Source organism: Daucus carota, chromosome 8, assembly GCF_001625215.2.
Source record: "Daucus carota subsp. sativus chromosome 8, DH1 v3.0, whole genome shotgun sequence".
Taxonomy (NCBI): domain Eukaryota; kingdom Viridiplantae; phylum Streptophyta; class Magnoliopsida; order Apiales; family Apiaceae; genus Daucus; species Daucus carota.
In genome coordinates, this window is record NC_030388.2 from 13,839,360 (window position 1) to 13,859,830 (window position 20,471).

At 45.8% G+C, this 20,471-nt stretch overlaps 1 non-coding gene across 1 annotated transcript; it reads right to left on the reverse strand.

Annotated features, from left to right (window-relative positions):
* Nucleotides 1-401: 401 nt before the first annotated feature.
* Nucleotides 402-508, reverse strand: LOC135148570 (small nucleolar RNA R71). The gene has a single exon (XR_010286650.1). It is a non-coding gene; the product is annotated as a small nucleolar RNA R71 (small nucleolar RNA).
* Between the last annotated feature and the right edge of the window lie 19,963 nt (nucleotides 509-20,471).

Genomic DNA, 20,471 nt, shown 5'->3' on the forward strand with positions numbered 1-20,471 from the left:
AAACAATGACAGAACCTGAAGCACAACCAGACAGTAAGGCATTAAAGGATTTCTCTATGCCAAAGATCGATGATATCCAATCAAGCATCGTCAGGCCTGCAATCGCAGCCAAAGCCTTTGAAATCAAACCAGGAACTATTCAAATGGTCCAGAACTCGGTACAGTATGGGGGTTCTCCTACTGAAGACCCCAATATGCATATACGGAATTTTATAGAGATCTGTGACACTTTCAAATTCAATGATGTCTCTGATGAAGCTGTGAAGCTAAGGCTTTTCCCATTTTCACTGAGAGATAAGGCTAAGGGATGGTTACATTCTTTACCATCTGGTTCGATTACTACATGGGAAGATCTAGCTCAGAAATTTCTCACTAAATTCTTCCCCATGGCAAAGACTGCTGCACTACGAAATGCTCTATCTCAATTTTCTCAACAATCAGGAGAAACATTCTGTGAAGCCTGGGAGCGCTATAAGGAGATGCTAAGGAAGTGTCCCCATCATGGCATGCCGGATTGGATGCAAATAAACAGTTTCTATAATGGTCTGGGACCTCAATCCAGACCTATGCTTGATGCTGCTTCTGGAGGTGCGCTATGGGCTAAGAGTTATGAAGAAGCTTATGATCTTATTGAAATGATGGCTGCTAATGAATATCAGAACCCTACTCAAAGACTTACACAAGGAAAGGTAGCCGGAATTCTTGATCTTGATACGTCTACAGCTATAGCAGCTCAACTTAAGGCTCTCACGATGAAAGTCGATTCTTTGGCTCACCAAGGAATTCAACAGCCAATCTCTATTTGCGAATTATGTGCTGGTACTCATGCTACTGATCAGTGTGCCATTTCTAGTGAATCAGCACAATTTGTGAGCAACTTTCAGAGAGGTCAACAGCCTGCTCCAGCTACTTACCACCCTAACAACCGAAATCATCCGAATTTCAGCTGGAGTAATAATCAGGGTTATAATCAGCCTCAACAAGGATTTCAACAGGGACCTAAACAGTATAGTCAGGCTGGGACTTCACAACAGTATGCACCTAAACAGCCATATCACCCTCCGGGATTTCAGAATCATGGGCAAGCAAATAACGAAAGGTCTGACATGGAAGAGCTAAGACTCATGTACAAGAGTCAGGCAGTAACTTTAAAAGCCTTGGAGACACAAGTCGGTCAGTTGGCTAACGCTTTATTAAGCAGACCACAGGGGAATCTCCCTAGTGATACAGAGGTACCAGGTAAGAGGGACCCTAAAGAGCAAGTCCAATCCATTACGCTGAGATCGGGAAAAACTACAACAGGGTCTACCTCAACATCAGTACAAGATCAAGGTGATGAACCGCAAGAAATTCTAACAGAACTTCCTTCGAACACAATTGGCATCAACACTACTGTTGAAAAGGATAAGGCTAGTCCTGCAGCTGCTCCGATGTCAAAACCAGTATATCCACCACCTCCATTTCCTAGGAGGTTAAAAAAACAGCAGCTGGATAAACAATTTGGTAAATTCCTAGAAGTATTTAAAAAGCTTCACATCAACATTCCGTTTGCTGAAGCACTCGAGCAAATGCCTAGCTACGCCAAATTCATGAAGGGTATTCTTTCGAAAAAGCTAAAGCTCGAAGAGTTAGAGACAGTGGCTTTAACAGAGGAATGTAGTGCTGTGCTTCAACAGAAATTACCACCTAAGCTGAAAGACCCGGGAAGCTTTACTATCCCTTGCACTATTGGGAAGTTCTCTTTTGATAAGTGTCTGTGCGATTTGGGAGCTAGCATCAACCTGATGCCTCTATCGATCTTCACACAACTTGGCCTGCCAGAGCTCAAGCCGACAAACATGTCTTTGCAGCTAGCTGATCGTTCGATCACATATCCGAGGGGTATAATTGAAGATGTGCTGGTCAAGGTTGATAAATTAATATTCCCAGCCGACTTTGTGATTCTTGATTTTGAAGAAGACAAAAGAATTCCCATCATCTTGGGCAGACCCTTTTTAGCCACCGGACAAACCTTGATCGATGTACAAAAAGGGGAACTTACAATGAAAATACAAGATCAGACAGTCACGTTCAACGTATTCAATGCAATGAAATTACCAACTGATGAGGAATCTTGTTTCAGTATGGATGTACTTGATACTACGGCAGAAGCTAATAGCTAGCGGGTTTTACAGAATGATACATTGGAAGCAATCCTTACCAATGATGAGGAATTGGACAGTGAAGAAGAATTGGAAGAAATCCATCATCTTAACTCATCACCTTGGCGAAGGAATTTTGAACCACCTGTCGAATCTCTTGGCTTGAAAGAATTAAAGGAAGATCACAAACCACTACAACCATCAGTGATCGAAGCACCTAAACTTGAACTTAAACCGCTACCGGATCACTTGAGGTATGCCTTTCTTGGTGAACATTCTACTCTTCCTGTTATTATTGCCGCTAACTTGTCAGGTGAGGAAGAGGAAAAACTTTTGAGGGTGCTAAGGGAATTCAAAACAGCAATTGGGTGGACTATAGCTGATATCAAGGGAATCAGTCCATCATTTTGTCAACACAAAATTCTTCTTGAAGAAGGAAGCAAACCTTCAGTGGAACAACAAAGAAGATTAAATCCTATCATGAAGGAGGTTGTAAAGAAAGAGATTCTTAAATGGCTCGATGCAGGTATCATATATCCAATTTCTGACAGCTCATGGGTGAGCCCAGTACAATGTGTGCCTAAGAAAGGAGGCATGACAGTAGTAGCCAACGAAAAAGGGGAACTCATCTCAACTCGAACTGTCACCGGTTGGAGGATTTGCATGGACTACAGAAAGCTGAATAAAGCTACAAGAAAGGATCACTTCCCTCTGCCTTTTATTGATCAGATGCTTGACAGGTTGGCTGGCCATGAGTTCTATTGTCTGTTAGATGGGTATTCTGGCTATAATCAGATTGCTATTTCTCCGGAGGATCAAGAAAAGACAACCTTTACATGCCCTTATGGTACTTTCGCATTCCGAAGAGTACCTTTTGGCTTATGTGGTGCACCAGCCACGTTTCAAAGGTGCATGATGGCAATATTCTCAGAGATGATCGGCATCAATGTGGAGGTATTCATGGACGACTTTTCTGTATTTGGAACATCTTATGACGAATGCCTCACGAATCTGAGAATGGTTCTTGAGCGCTGTGTGGAAACTAATCTGATTCTCAATTGGGAAAAATGCCATTTTATGGTGCAAGAAGGAATCATTTTGGGACATAAGGTATCTGCCAACGGACTGGAAGTTGATAAAGCGAAGGTGGAAACAATTAAAAATCTACCTCCACCACTCTCGGTTAAAGGCATCCGAAGCTTCCTTGGTCATGCAGGTTTCTATCGAAGGTTCATCAAGGACTTCTCAAAAATTTCTAAACCTCTTTGCAATCTGCTAGAGAAAGACATCCCATTCAAATTTGATGAAAAGTGCTTGGAAGCATTTGAAATTTTGAAAAAGAAGTTGACATCAACACCTATCATTACTGCACCTGATTGGAGTAAACCATTTGAATTAATGTGTGATGCCAGCGATTATGCTGTAGGAGCGGTACTGGGCCAGCGTACAAGTAATGTGTTTCATGTTATCTATTATGCCAGCAAAACATTAAATGATGCACAATTGAACTACACTACTACTGAAAAAGAACTTCTAGCTATTGTCTTTAGCTTTGAGAAGTTCAGGTCTTATCTTCTTGGAACAAAGGTAGTGGTATACACTGATCATGCAGCCATTCGGTATCTCATCTCAAAAAAGGATTCTAAACCAAGACTAATTCGCTGGGTTCTATTACTCCAAGAATTTGATGTGGAAATTAAAGATCGGAAGGGCACAGAAAATCAGGTAGCTGATCATTTATCCCGACTGGAAGATCTCAGCAAACAAACCACCGACAACACGCTAATCAATGAATTCTTCCCAGATGAACAGTTGTTTGAAGTTGAGGCAGAAGAGCCATGGTTTGCTGACATTGTAAATTATCTGGTGAGTAAGATCATTCCTCCAGAATTCTCTTATGCTCAACGCAAGAAATTCCTTCACGATGTGAAATGGTATATTTGGGATGAACCCTTTCTGTTTAAACAAGGAGTCGATCAAATTCTCAGACGATGTATTCCCAATAATGAAGTTGAGGGAGTTTTGCGCGAGTGCCATTCCACTGGTTATGGGGGCCATTACAGCGGAGAGAAAACAGCAAAGAGGGTACTTCAAGCAGGTTTTTACTGGCCAACTCTATTTAAAGATGCTCATCAGTATGTGTTGGGTTGCGATCGATGTCAACGTACAGGAAATATCTCTAGGAGGAATGAAATGCCTCTTAAAATGCTCTTGGAAGTCGAAATATTTGATGTTTGGGGTATCGACTTCATGGGACCGTTCGTTTCATCTTGCAACAACCAGTATATTCTATTGGCAGTGGATTATGTGTCTAAATGGGTGGAGGTAAAAGCTTTACCTACAAATGATGCTAAGGTGGTCTTGCAATTTCTTCAAAAACAAATCTTTACCCGTTTCGGAGTCCCTAGGGTCATTATCAGTGATGAAGGCTCTCATTTCTGCAATCGGAAATTCACAACCTTGATGACGAGGTATAATATCAATCACCGGGTTGCTACTGCTTATCATCCTCAAACGAATGGTCAAGCTGAAGTGTCTAACAGAGAGATCAAACGCATATTAGAAAAGGTGGTTAACCCTTCTAGAAAAGATTGGTCCTTACGATTAGATGAGGCTGCTTGGGCTTATCGAACAGCTTACAAAACACCGTTAGGTACTTCTCCATTTCAGCTAGTGTTTGGGAAAGCTTGTCACTTACCAGTAGAGTTGGAACATAAAGCTTATTGGGCACTAAAGAAGTTGAATTTCGACTTACAGTTAGCTGGAGAAAAACGCATGATTCAACTCAATGAGTTGGAAGAGTTTCGCCTCCGTGCTTATGAAAATAACAAACTCTACAAAGAAAAGGTGAAAAGATTGCATGATCAGCGGCTGATACAAAAATCGTTTGTGGTTGGTCAATTGGTTCTACTGTATAACTCTCGGTTGAAGCTATTTCCAGGGAAACTCAAATCACGCTGGTCGGGACCATTTACAGTCAAGACGGTATTTCCCCACGGTGCAGTAGAAATCTATGCCAAATCACCGGATGAATCATTTAAAGTTAATGGTCAACGGTTGAAACCTTACTTTGGCGGAAATGTGAATCGTGAGGTACAAACCACGATTCTTCAATCAGAATCGGATTAATTCTGGACTTCACGTCGAGCTAACGACGTTAAACAAGCGCTTCGTGGGAGGCAACCCACGCATTGGAACCACATTGTACCATTGTAAACCTCAAAAACACAAAAATCGAAAAATTCAGCCCCCGGGTGTCAGACACTAGCGCGCCCGCGCTAGTGTCAGCGCGCCCGCGCTAAGTTGCACAGCGCGCCCGCGCTATACTTAGCGCGGCCGCGCTACTGACTGCCGAGCCAGGCGATTTTTCTCCCAAAAATATTTTCTTTTCGTTTTTAAAAGCCCACAATCCTAATTTTGCATGCCTAGCCCGAAATACATCTTATTAAACCCTAACTCAGCTCTCCAATCCTTATATAAACACAAAACCCATCTCCAAATCCCATTATAATTCTCTAAACCCTAATTATATATACACATCCATACACACAACCTTCATCCAATCTCTCAAACCCACTACACACAAATCTCTTGCAACTCTAAATCTCTACCAATGGCACCCAAAAGAGCCCGAAGATCACAAGGAACAAGCACCCAAGCCCCTACATCTAGCGATTCTTCCTCGATGGGTGAGGTTGAGTTCACTTCCGATGGAGCACGAACCGAGTTTCAACGGCTTATGAATAAGTCGTTAGTCAAGGAGAGGGGATTCTTACCCACGGCGGAAGATGGTGAGCTTTTGAACATGGTTCAAGAGCGGGGTTGGGAGTCTTTTTGCGAGGCTCCGGAGGCGGTACCCTTGGCTATTATTCGAGAGTTTTATGCTAATGCCAAGGAGAATCGCGATGGATTCACGGTGGTGCGGGGAATCCGAGTTGATTATAGTGCGGAGGCGATCCGTAGGGTGATTGGGGGGCGTGCCAAGCGCCGTAATGAAGAAGATTGGGTTGTTGAGAGGATTGGGCGCGCCAAACGCCGGTTTGATGATGATCCGATTGATCTTGAGCGGTTGGTGTATGACATGTGTGTACCGGACACGCATTGGAAGATGACTGCACCTCCTTTGCCGGCACATGTTTCTTTTCCTGCAGCCGCTTTGAACCGGTATGCGAAGGCGTGGAATGCCTTCATCTGTGCTAACATCATGCCATCTTCTCATGGGCATGAGGTGACAGTGGATAGAGCGATTCTGCTCTTTGGGATTGTCTCAGGCAAGTATATTGATCTGGGACATGTTATTCATCAGGGGATGCTGAGGTTCTTACGGGGAGGAACCACTGGTGCCATTCCATATGGCACAATTGTTACGAAGCTCTGTCGATCAAGCGGTGTTCGTTGGCCAGCCAACGAGCAGCTACAGTTGCCGGGAACACCTATTGATCATTCGGCGATCAGTCGGATGACGGAGTGGGATGGAGGAGTTCCCCACCCTCGAGGCCTCGGGTACATATATGATGAGGTGCCAGGGGGACGTCCAGCATTTGTGAGGAGGGAGCAGCCTAGAGCTTCTGGAGCTGGTACTTCACAGACGGAGAGGAGCTCCGAACCGATGGGAGATGCTCATTATCGCCGCCTAGCGAGACGGATGGACACCATGCATGACATCCACCAGAGGTTTGCTTTTGACTTGACACAGGCTCTAGGTAGTGCTTTCCAGGCACAGGGGGTCACAGTTCAGTGGCCAGTATTCGGAGCGGGGATGCAGTATCCGCCACCTGATTCACCTCCTGCAGAGGAGGGGGAGGACTCGGACACCGAGTAGGTACGTGGGTGCTCTAGCCTTTTTATCACTTTCAATGGGGACATTGAAAATTTTAGGTTGGGGGTGGTAATCTAAGGAAGAGCATATATTATATTTTATTGCATGTGTTAGTTAGTTCATGTAGTTCACGTTTATTTGATTGATTTTTTTTTTATTTTCTCACGTTTTCTTTCTATTTTTCTCATATTTTCTTTATTTTTACATGTTTAGTGGTAATTGTCGTAGTTAGTATCACGAGCATTTGCATGAATTATGAAGTTAAGCCAAGTTAATTGCCTATGATGAGTTATGTGCGTAGTTCTTGATTAGTAATTTCAATTGCAATGCTAGGTTAGTACTTGGAAATTGCTTGTGTTGGAAATTGTAATTCACATATGTTCTTGAGATAGGATTTAGACGAAATTCCATGAATTCTAGGATTGAATTGAACACCCTTCAGCTTAGGTCTGTAAATCTTAAGTTTGGGGGAACTGAGGAGTAGATATACCTTTCTAAAAGAAAAAGAAAAAAATAAATATAGAAAAAAAAATAGTAGTAATAAATTCACTACAAAAATAAGTGGTAGAATTAACTAGGTTGAGCTCATTAGTACTCGAGTAATTAAGTCTGAGGGGACTTTGTGCCTAACAACCTAAAGCCCTTCGTGGTTTGGGATTGTTGACCCAACGCTCGCTACATGGGTACTAGTGCATAAATCTTTAGGGATCTCAACCATTGCACGGTTAAATAAACCACTAAAATAGAGTGAATAATTGGTGCGTGAAGTCTTATGGTGTTCGTAACGCATTTACACTGCGGAGCGCTCTGACCTTAGACCGAGCAATTAATCACCAATAAAAAGAAAAAATATAAGGAATAAAATAGAAGGGTGTGGACATTCTTTGGGACCTTGGCTTTTAGTTGGACTTGAGTGACGGGGTGTTAGTTTTAAACTTTTACGATTCTTGATTGGGATTCTGTGGGAGTAGTAGTTTTGTCTTGTCTCAATAAAAGAGCATGCTTGCACACACGGGCACTCCACACTTGTAAATAGAAGAGTAATTGACTTAGTAGCGAGAGAGATGAAATTTGAGAACATTAGCACAATCTGAGGTATTATAATTGACAAGGCAATTACTTCATAGTTCACTCATTCATCACGTAGTTGCATTCATGCATTGCATTGTATTATTGTGAGTGTCGTTGACGCTTGAGGACAAGCATCAGTTTAAGTTTGGGGGTGTGATAAGTGGTATTTATACACACTTATAGGCCTTCATTTCCACTTAAATTGGTTGGTTGTACTTAAGTGTTTAGTGTCTTTTGATGTGTTTTTAGTGTTTTTCTGTGCAGGTCACGAGTTGAGGTGATGAAGTGATTTTCTATCATTTTAGGTTGTTTTTAGTGCATTATTTGCAAGAATAGAGAATTGTGGATTCCTCACGACTTGGGATTTTGTGGGTACATCTTCTACAAACCCTCACGAGAACACACTCGTCCACTAGAGCTATCTAGGGGTTTAAAGGGCTTGTTGCATATGCTAAATGCAACCGTGATCACCTACGGAAGTGGTACTAGAGCGAGGAAGGGCATGCACGCGAGAACGAGCTGAAAACGAAGAAACAGGCTGCCAGTGGCAGAAAGTAGGGCCCCCGCGCTAACTCTTAGCGCGCCCGCGCTAGTCCAAAGTCAGAAAGTAGCGCCCCCGCGCTAACTTCTAGCGCGCCCGCGCTACATTAAAGCCAACTAGCGCGCCTGCGCTAGTTTAGCGCGGCCGCGCCCAGCAGAAGTGTTCCGGGCCGATTTTTACAGCTTTTCTGACGGATTTTAGCAGCGGTCGAGGCCCGGTTGACTTGGTCAATTTATTTTAAATTCTCATGTGTAAAACCCTAGCCTCCAAGTAGTTTTAGTAGAGAGAACAATATCATAGTTTAATTTTAATCGAAGCACATTATCAGTTGTATTGGATCGTTCTTCGCGAGGAAGTGACAGTTTCGAGCGAGATCGTGAACTTCAATCTGTAACGTGTGATCTTTATTATTAATTCAAGCATTTTTATTCCGTTTAATTCTTGTCTTTATTCTATCATGTTTTCATTAGAACCCATGATGTCGATTGGTTCGATTATGAACTAACCGCCTTCATGGGATTCTAATGGATTTATCGATGTAATCTAGTATCGAATATTAATTACTTGATTGTGTGACGTACGTTGATTTCTTTGCATGAGCCGTACTTATTCTTCTTAGGAGAGTAGCTAACTTCTAAGTTGTTTGTTAATTCCTTCTGAAGCGAGAGTGGATGATTGAATTTAGAACTATGCCATGTAAACATAGGATTATGTGAATGAAGCATAATTTGTGGTAGACTTGAACTATTTTTATCACCCTGTGTAATCACGATAGATGACTTGTTATTTAAACCTCTCTGCTTACACTACCGCTATAGAGATATAGGGTCTGAGCTTTGTTGGTGTCCATGAGATTTCTATCTTAATTGTGGATTTTGATTGGTATGATACGTGTGCAACGAGAGTTGGCATGTATTACTTTCATGTTGTCTGATTAGGATCAACAGTCGCATGTTAATCAGTAATTTCAATTCTAGATGAAGTTGATAATGAAGTTAGAATCCCATGTGTTTTCCTATTCTGAATTTGATTAGTAAATTTAGTTATTAGTATAAAAGAAACCAATCCTTGTTAATTGTCTTAGCAGTGATAATTGATCATACATTGTTGCATAGGTGCGTATTCTTAATTCACCAGTCTCTGTAAGATCGAACTTAATATATTACTTGTGATCACGTGCGCTTGCGTGTAGATTTCACCGAACAACAGGGGGGTGGGCGACCTGCGATTTAACGGAACCACGGATCCCGTGGAGTATCTTAGCCGGTTCGATACTGAGATGGAGGTCTACCAGATTCCAGACCTCACAAAATGTCGCTTGTTGGCTGCAACCCTCAGGGATGACGCTCATCACTGGTTCAAGAGGCTTCCCGCTGATTCCATCAGCTCTTGGAGGAAAATGTGCGAACTGTTTGTGGGACAATTCAGGGCTTCCGTCACTTACGCCCCACCTGCCAACACCCTGGCTAATATTAAGCAAAAGGAACATGAGACATTGAGAGATTATTTCAAGCGCTTCAACGCAGAGGTACCCCGGGTTAGGCCAACTTCAAAGGAAACCCTGAAGAACTTCTTGATTGCAGGGGTAAGGCCCGGAACAGACTTTTGGAAGGAGTTGCAAGGGCGGGAGCCTGAAACCCTAGCTGACTTCTTTGCTAGAGCTGAACCCCATAAGGTGATCGAGGAATCCCTGGCTAAGTTAAAGAAGGAGTCAAAGTCTGAAAGCCGCAGCAGCTGGAAAAACAAGAGGGATAGGTCTTACAGCCCAGATAGGAGGAACACCTACAAGAGGAACCCCTACGTAAGGCCTGCTGGTGAAAATCCTCGAGCCGAGATGGCAAGACCTCGCCCATTACCGTAAACACAACCAGCACGCAGGGCTTCGACAAGTCAAGGTTGACAATGAGGAAGACAAGAGAAGCAAGGTACCACGAATACACACCACTGACGGCTTCTATAGATCACATTTTTGAGGTCGGAGACAAAGCGAGACTCTTCCGGAAGCCCTTTCGAAGTGGACCCCCTGGAAAGAAAGATCAGGGAAAATATTGTGCTTTCCACGATTTGAACGGACATGACACGGCGGAATGTGTTCATCTTAAGGACCACATAGAGGACCTTATCAGAACAGGATACCTGACGGAGTTTGTAGCCCAAGAGGCTAAGAAATATAAGGAAAAGAAAGCTGAAAGGACAAATAACCAGGAAGCCAACCGTAACACCCGTGCTGGTAGTGTACGAATGATCATCGGAGGGCCCTTTGTGGGAGGCCAGGGACGCAGTGCTATGAAGAGATATGTACGGGAAGCCCGAGGGCCGCCCTTAACCAATGTGTGCCATCTGTCTGAAAGGCCTCCCAAAATGTTCAAAGGGGAGACTATGGACATTACCTTCACTGAGGGGGATGCGCACGCGGTACACCATCCTCATAGCGACGCCCTGGTGGTAACAGCCGTGATCGGAAATGTCAATGTACACAGGCTTCTTGTCGATAACGGAAGCTCTGTCAATATCTTGGCCTACAATGCGTACCAAAGAATGAAAATGGCGGATAAAGATATGATGGCTTGCTATAATGAGTTGTATGGTTTCACGGGGAATGCTGTCCAGATTGTTGGAAGGGTAAGACTCCCGATCACCCTTGGAGTGGAACCCCGAGCTGTCACTCAGGTTGCAGAGTTCATGGTAGTGAACGAAGACATCTCCTATAACGGGATCCTAGGCAGACCTATTTTAAGGGACATGCGGATTGTAACCTCAATATACCACCTATCCATGAAGTTCCCAACCCCCAATGGGGTAGGATGTGTACGAGGATGTCAGGCTGACTCCCGGGAATGTTATAGCAAGGCTTTGAGATCTGCAGTAAAAGCCTGTAAAGAAGCCCAGCAAATGGATGAAGACATCCCGGAGAGCTGTTACAAGCAAGTGGATATAGAAAAGGAACCCGAAACCAAGGCCTAGAAGGGTTTTGATAAAATTTGTGAAAGCAACCTGCAACATGGTGATTATAGTGCAACACCCGGGGGAAGATCCTTATCTAGAAGCCTCGCATGCCGTGCATGAAGGGCTTGCACCCACGGATGCACTCCCAATGAAGAATATTGATACAGCTGAAACCCTGGTCGAAGGGATTGTGGAAGATGTTACTGACAGTGACTTTGAAGAGGAATATCAAAAGCAGCCCCAAAATAAAAAGCAAGAAAATGAGTGCGAGGCACCTTGTGACTTCAACAGTGCTATGGTAACCTATCAACTCGGAAACCGAACACGGCTTCCCGTTCATGAAATCCTGGGTACGCAACCCCAAGAGGGTGGCAACAAAGAGGTTATCGTTGAGATCGACCTCGACCCAAGGATGCCGGAAACCCAGGTGAAGACTGGAGCAGCCGGGGATACCCTGTCCATCTTGGTGGATGAGTCCGACCCCACTAAAGAACTAAAAATTGGGGAGCAATTGGGGCCGGACCTAAGGGAAACCCTGACCGCATTCTTAAAGAATAATCTGGACGTCTTCGCTTGGAACCATTCGGATATGATCGGGATTCACCCGGAAGTCATGTGCCACCACCTCAATATTGACCCAGACAGGAAGGGAGTCAGACAGAAGAGAAGACCAATTAGCGGGGAAAGGGCTGCCGCTCTTCAAGAAGAGGTAGACCGACTATTGAAGGCAGGCCTAGTGAAAGAAGCTTTTTACCCCACATGGCTAGCAAACCCAGTGTTGGTAAAGAAACCAAACGGAAAGTGGAGAACTTGCATAGACTTCACTGATCTGAACAAGGCTTGCCCTAAGGACAGCTTCCCGCTCCCTCGAATTGACCAATTGGTGGATTCCACTGCGGGGCATGCACTGTTAAGCTTCATGGACGCCTACTCGGGCTACAATCAGATCCCCATGTTCGAGCCAGATCAGGAACACACCTCCTTCATCACTGACAGGGGGCTTTATTGCTATATAGGCATGCCGTTTGGGTTACTAAATGCCGGGGCTACATATCAGAGGCTGGTCAATAAGATGTTTAAAGATCAGATTGGAAGAACTATGGAAGTGTATGTAGATGACATGTTAGTAAAATCAAAGAAAGCTTACGATCATGTTACACACTTATCAGAGATGTTCGACATACTGAGGGATTACAGGATGAAGTTGAATCCCCAAAAATGCGTATTCGGGGTTGAATCCGGCAAGTTCTTGGGCTTCATTGTCAATCACAGGGGAATCGAAGCTAACCCTGCGAAGATCAAGGCCTTAATTGAAATGAGGTCGCCTAGGAACGTAAAGGAGGTGCAATGCCTTACAGGCCGGGTCGCCGCCCTAAACCGGTTCATCTCAAAATCCTCAGACAAATGTAGAGAATTTTTTGCAGCCATAAAAAAGGGGCAAAAATTTGAATGGACGACAGAATGTGAGGCTGCTTTCCTGAAGCTGAAAGAGCAACTTGGAAGCCCGCCCCTGTTGGCCAAGCCAACGGAGGGTGAAGCCTTGATCCTTTACCTAGGGGTTTCCGAGTTCTCAATTAGCGCTGTCCTGATCAAGGAGGAAGAGCAAGCCCAACAGCCAGTATACTCTGTGAGCAAGAGATTACTTGATGCTGAAACCCGCTACTCAAACATGGAGAAGTTAGCCTACGCACTAATTTTGGCTTCCCGCAAATTAAGGCCTTACTTTCAGGCTCACAAGATTGAAGTACGAACATCCTTCCCTCTCAGACAGGTCTTGCACAAGCCGGAAGCCTCGGGAAGAATCATGAAATGGGCAGTCGAGCTGGGCCAGTTTGACATAGAGTACAAGCCTAGAACCGCAATAAAGGGTAAAGCGCTAGCTGACTTCATCTTGGAGTTTCCACCCACTTTTGAAGTCGAAGGGATGGAATGCATACCTCAACCCCAGCCTCCAGTAGCCATACCCGAGAATTGTTCCCCTTGGTGGAACCTGTACGTCGATGGGGCTGTAAATGGAAATGGGGCCGGGGCTGGCATTGTCTTAGTCAGTCCGGAAGGCCATAAGCTGCAAAGCTCCATTCATTTCGACTTCAACGCCACTAACAACGACGCGGAGTATGAAGCCCTAATAGCTGGCCTGAAGCTGGCCTTGGAAATGAGAGTGGAAAACATGAACGTTTACAGTGATTCTATGCTGGTAGTCTGGCACATTCGAGGAGGCTTCCAAGCTAGGGGTCCCCGCACCGATCTCTATATGCGGTATGCCCAGGAACTAATTGGGAAATTCAGGGAAATCAAGCTAGAGCAAATACCAAGGTCTGAGAATGCAGATGCTGATGCCTTAGCCAAATTAGGCTCTCAGAGGGATGCACACATGCTCGGGGTGATCCCCCTCGAAATCCAGCATCAGCCTAGCATCCCCAAAATTGAAGTCATGGATGTTGAAGCTGATGAGACTAACCTCTGGACAACCCCAATCCATGAATACATAGCCAACGGAACCCTGCCTACGGACAAAGATGAGGCCAGGAAATTGAGGTACAAGGCAGCCCAGTATGTAATTTATGATGGAATCCTTTACAAAAGGGGATTCAATCGGCCCCTCCTCAGGTGCGTTGCTGGGGTAAGGTGTGAATACATTATGCGCGAGGTGCATGAAGGAATCTGTGGGAATCACTCGGGGGGTGCCTCCCTCGCTCACAAAATCCTCCGTCAAGGCTACTACTGGCCTACCCTCCACAAGGATGCTCATGCCTTCGCCAGGGCCTGTGACAGTTGCCAAAGGTTCTCCAATACAAACAAGAGCCCCGCGGTACCCCTGAAGACCCTGACAAGCCCCTGGCCGTTTGCTGTTTGGGGTATAGATCTGATTGGTGAATTACCAAAAGGGAAAGGAGGGGTGAAATATGCAGTCGTGGCTGTAGATTACTTTACTAAATGGGCTGAAGCTGAACCCCTAGCTTCCATCACTGCAAGGAAGTTGGTAGACTTCGTTTGTCGTGCGATCGTCTGTCGGTACGGGGTTCCCTACAAGCTCATATCAGACAATGGGAAACAATTTGACAGCAATGAAATGATGAATTTCTGTGAAAACCTTGGCATAAAGAAAGGCTTCTCCGCGGTGTGCCACCCTCAGAGCAACGGTCAAACGGAGGCCGTAAACAAAATTATTAAGCACACCCTGAAAGCCAAACTGGAAGAGAAAAAGGGATGCTGGCCGGAGGAACTTCCCATGGTGTTGTGGTCTTACAATACCACTCCAAGGTCTACCACCGGCGAAACCCCGTTCACCCTAACATACGGGTGTGAAGCCATGGTTCCCGTAGAAGTCGGAGCAGGATCTTTTCGAAGGGATAACTACGACCCTGAGAATAATGAAGCCAACCACAGGCTCTACTTAGATCTGATTGAAGAAGTACGAGATACGGCTCAGTTGAAACTTGCTGCATATCAACAGAGGACCCGTAAATACTTCGATAAGAAAGTAAGGGCTCGACCCCTCAAAACGGGAGACCTAGTTCTCAGAAAAATGATGCCTAACATGAGGGTTCCCGCTCATGGGGCCTTCGGTGCAAAGTGGGAAGGCCCATATATCATCAAAACAGTGCTTTGGGAAGGTACCTATCACCTCACAGACATGGATGGAAGACTCATACCACGGGCATGGAACGCCCAACACTTAAAAAGGTATTACCAGTAGCTTCACCCGGGTAGTATTTTTGTAGGCTTCGGCTTAAGGGTCAGGAAATAAAGGCGATTTATTAGTTGTAATCGCCATGCTTTTAGGAAAATTATCAGGCTACTATTTGCTTTACTTGCTAGGACGCTCGGGGGGTAGTGTCGTTGCACCCCCCAATATTATGCTATGTCAATTTCTACCATGTGATTCAATAAAATTTCGCAGCTTTCCGTTATGAAAATGTTGTGTATGCTTGCTTACCATGATTGTTAATTGAATGCTTCATGTATGCTTTAAAAATTATTTAGGGCTTCAATTGCATCTAGTTCTCCACCATAATTAAAACTATGCTAAAGAACTCGGGGGGTAGTAGGCGTATCATTAACATTACTCATTTGGCTTAAAATTCAAATAAATTTGGGAATCGAAAACACTAAAACTCGTAAACACAACTTGATAACTTGGCTGCACCGGTGGGAAGGAAAGCTTTTCAAGCTTTCAAGGTTTCAAGCCTATCAAAGCTTCCAAGGCTAAAGCTTTTCAAGCTTTCAAGGTTTCACGCCTATCAAGGCTTTCAAGGCTAAAGCTTTTCAAGCTTTCAAGGTTTCAAGCCTATCAAGGCTTTCAAGGCTAAAGCTTTTCAAGCTTTCAAGGTTTCAAGCCTATCAAGGCTTTCAAGGCTAAAGCTTTTCAAGCTTTCAAGGTTTCAAGCCTATCAAGGCTTTCAAGGCTAAAGCTTTTCAAGCTTTCAAGGTTTCAAGCCTATCAAGGCTTTCAAGGCTAAAGCTTTTCAAGCTTTCAAAGTTTCAAGCCTGTCAAGGCTTTCAAGGCTAAAGCTTTTCAAGCTTTCAAGGTTTCAAGCCTGTCAAGGCTTTCAAGGCTAAAGCTTTTCAAGCTTTCAAGGTTTCAAGCCTGTCAAGGCTTTCAAGGCTAAAGCTTTTCAAGCTTTCAAGGTTTCAAGCCTGTCAAGGCTTTCAAGGCTAAAGCTTTTCAAGCTTTCAAGGTTTCAAGCCTGTCAAGGCTTTCAAGGCTAAAGCTTTTCAAGCTTTCAAGGTTTCAAGCTTATCAAGGCTTTCAAGGCTAAAGCTTTTCAAGCTTTCAAGGTTTCAAGCCTATCAAGGCTTTCAAGGCTAAAGCTTTTCAAGCTTTCAAGGTTTCAAGCCTATCAAGGCTTTCAAGGCTAAAGCTTTTCAAGCTTTCAAGGTTTCAAGCCTATCAAGGCTTTCAAGGCTAAAGCTTTTCAAGCTTTCAAGGTTTCAAGCCTATCAAGGCTTTCAAGGCTAAAGCTTTTCAAGCTTTCAAGGTTTCAAGCCTATCAAGGCTTTCAAGGCTAAAGCTTTTCAAGCTTTCAAGGTTTCAAGCCTATCAAGGCTTTCAAGGCTAAAGCTTTTCAAGCTTTCAAGGTTTCAAGCCTATCAAGGCTTTCAAGGCTGAAGCTTTTCAAGCTTTCATGGTTTTGGGCTTACGGTAGCCCTTCAAGGTTTAAAGCCCGTCGAGGCTTTCAAGGCCGAAGGCTTATCGAGGCTTTCGAGTTTAAAGCCTATCCAGGCTCACAAGGCTAACTTGGTGGGATTACTAGAAAGCTCACTTCGTGGAATTATCTCAGGACTTATACTTGGAGACAACTCTAAAGGCTTACACCTAGGGGTCATTTTAAGGCTTACGTCCAATGGTGTCCCTAGATTCTCACACATGTGAGATCAGATTCAACTGTGCTTAAATGGATTATTACAAGGAAAGACTAAGTGCTTTTACATACGCTATTGGGGAGTTAACACAATCGTATACATCAACATACATCCGCAAAGAAGGAAGCGACCTTGGAAAACAAAGTTCCAAGGATCACAACCCCCCAGAAAGCAAACAACGCTTACAAGGGCTATCCCCTATATTCGTTCTTTCTACCTGCATGGAAAAGTTAGGCGACCAACACAAAATTATCCAAGGAAATACAAGGCAAGTAATGAAGAAATGAAAGCAGTTACATATGAAATAAGTTACAAGGGAAATTCCTCCCCACACCAACAGGGGGAGGCCCTTGTAGCACTAAAAAATGTCTTGCGGAGCATTCGGAGGTGCCCGCACCCTCATCCAAAAAAAAAAATATATATATTCAATTCGTGACGACAAGCGCCACGCACAAATTCAGCATTCGTAATTAAAAGGGGTTGATTGAAATAGGGGGAAAGGAGGTCAAAGAGCAGCAGGGGAGGAGGAGTCCTTCTCGTCAACGGCTGGGGGATCCTGCGAGGCTACCGCAGGGGCTACGGACGGAACCCCTTCCGGGGGCGTCACCACAAGACCCGCAGAGGCCAGCTCCGCGGGCTTCGGCTCGTCTTCAGCCGTAACCCCCTTGTCGCCGCCATCGCCAGAAAGACCCTGAGAAGCAGCCAGGGCCTTATCTACGCCGGCCTCATCCTCAGCCTTCGCTTCCTCCAGGGCTACCGCAGCATCAGGTCCCAGCCTCGTCCAGTCATTCTCAGGAAAGAACCTGTAGGCCGACTTAACGCAGTCCTTGGTGCCTGCAGCTACCCCAGCCTCGAAGATGGTAGCCTCCCGATCTTTCCTGCCCGCCTTGACAGCGGCTGCCGCATCCTGAAGCCCCTTCACCTGCAACTCCAGCTCCTTAACCTGCCTACGCAGGCCATCAACCTCCTCCTCACCATATCCTCCTTCTCCTTCAGTTGCCGGGCCTTAGTCTCCGCCTCCTTGAATTTGAGGTTAGCCCTCTGGAAGGCGTCCCTCTCCTTGGTGGTGGAGGCCAGATCAGCCTTGGCCTGCTTCAGCTCTGCCCTCGTGGCTTCATTGACTCGGGCAGTGTCAGCCACGTGTTCCCCCATCTTCAGGTCCAGGAACAGGCTCTTAGCATTCGCCACCGCCTTGTCGCGGGTGGCCTCAGCAATGGAGAGTCTATCCCACTCCCGGATGGTGGCCTCGGGGATCTGATCGGAGAGCATCCGTTGGAAGAGCTGAGTCTTCTGAGAAGAGGAGGGGGCAGGAGAGCTACGCGCCAAGGCCACCTTGGGCTTCTTGGAGCGGCCTTCGGCTGAAGACCCTGCCTCCCCAGCTTTGGAGATTTCCCTCTTGCGGCTCCCAGAAGAAGCCTTCTTCTGGTCAAGGGAAGGAGCGGGAAGCTGGGAGAGTGGCTTGGCGGGAAGAGGAGTCTGTGAACCGGAGGCCTCTCCAAAGAGGTCCTCATACTTGGTGGAGCGCTTGACGAATTTGGGAATATTGGAAGCCATATCTGCAGAAAGAAACAAAGAGAAACAATTAGATAATATCCAAACATGTACGGAAATATGGGGAGATGCAAGCATAGCAGATGGCATAAAAATCATAAATCATGCAGGAAGGAAATTTATAAAGCGAATATCACATAAGAAAAATAAGTTCAAAGGCACAAGCTAAGTGGAAACCTGGGCTTCCCGTCGCCTCCATATCTGCACCCCCCTCGTCAACGGGGGATGCATCTACCACCGTAGTGGAAAAACCGAGCCTCTCCAGATTTTCTGGAGTAAGCAGGCTGGAGCCATCACCTAGCCCGGTGGATAGCCCCAACACATGCTTGGCCCTCTCGAGGGACTCTCCCGCCAGAGGAGTCTGCACTGGCATGTCTACAACAAATACAAGCGTAAGGAAACTAAACGGGAACCCTAAAGGGCTAAACTAGACAATGCATTAAGGAAAAGCTGGCTTACTGGGGGAGAGATTGAAGTCCTTCCTGTAGACTGGGCAGTCATAGCAGTAAAGGAAGAGCTTCTGCCAGTCCGACATCGACTGGCGGTTGCCCTTGATGCCCTTCTTATGATGGGTGTTCCAGGCAGTGAGGTAGAAGAACCCTGGGGTCCTGCCGGTAAGTTTCAGCTGGAAGAACCAGCCCAACTCCAAGGCATACATCCTCACCCCATGGTGGATGTCATAGAGGATGTAGAGGCAGACCGCCATGCGGTAGGAGTTGGGGGTGAGCTGCATGGGGGAGACCTCATAGAAGTCCATGACCTCCAGGATGAAAGGATGGAGGGGGAGAGACAAACCCAGCCTGAAGAACTGGGCGGAAAGCACGGCTTTGGGGTAGCCAGTGCCTGGCTTGAGGGTGTCAAAGCGGTGACACCTCTCTCCTGGCTTCGGGATCCCCAAGGTGCAGCCAGGGTTGCAGGACTCCAATAGGGACTGCAGCCGAACAGGAGTCATGATGGAGTCCATATGCTCGCAGGCCAGGACTACAGTTGGAGGCTCGATCACCTCCACGGAAGCCTCAGCCTCCTGCTCAGCCTCCTCGGGGCTCCCCTCGAGGGCTTCAGCAGCGGGGTCCAGCGGGAGGCCCGAGGTCCCATCCGCCTTACTGGACTTAGAGGTTGTCCAGTTGAGCTCCTTCACCACCAAATTGCGCCTGGAGCGGGTTCTGGAGCTAACCCCTAAACTGGGCCGGGCAGGTTGAAGGTCCTGGCTAAAGGAGGATCCCGTGTCAACCGCAACAACGGGAGCCTTGCTGGTGGCAGACTGAGAAGAGTGTGAGGACATGGATCCTTGAGACATCTACAATAGGAAAGGATGGGTTAACGAAAGGACACAGCAAGATGAGGAGAGGTCGAGAGAAAGAAAAACAAAAAGGGAGAAGGAGAAGGGGTTTGCGGAAGACTGGGCTGCAAGGGTGGAGCCCTACGGGGGTGAAGAAGGAATGAAAAGGCTTCAGTTGGAGCCCTGAAGTGTAAGAGGACTACATCCCTCACAGGAAGTAGCACAGGCCACGGAGGACGGTTCATCTTCTTCGGGAAGCCCAACAAGGGACCCGGAGCGGGAAGCCTAATCCTAACCCTAATCTCAACCACAACAATCAACGCCCAATCACAATCCTAAGATACCAGCTAAACAAGTATAGCAAGCAAATCACACAAACAATACGTTCACAGCAGATAAAGGGCACAAAAACAGAGGTTCGATTGTGAAAGAGGGGTTCCCCCCTGGAGGCGATTGGGAACCTAGGGTTTATAATCTAGGGTTACGATCATGGCCTCAAAGCAATGCGACAACACCAAGGGCGATAACCCAGTTGGGAAACAATCAGGGCCTAATTGGGGTCAATTAAAACCAGTGGTGTGTGTATATTCAAAGGATGAGTGTACATGTTTAACTATAACTGGCATGCAGGACAAATTAGCAGTTTAATCGGGCATAATAACATCAAGCAAGGCGAATGTGGGTGTGTGCACGCATACCGAGGTGAACAGTCAAGAGAAAAAGAGGCAGATAGGCATGGATCATACAAACGTTTAG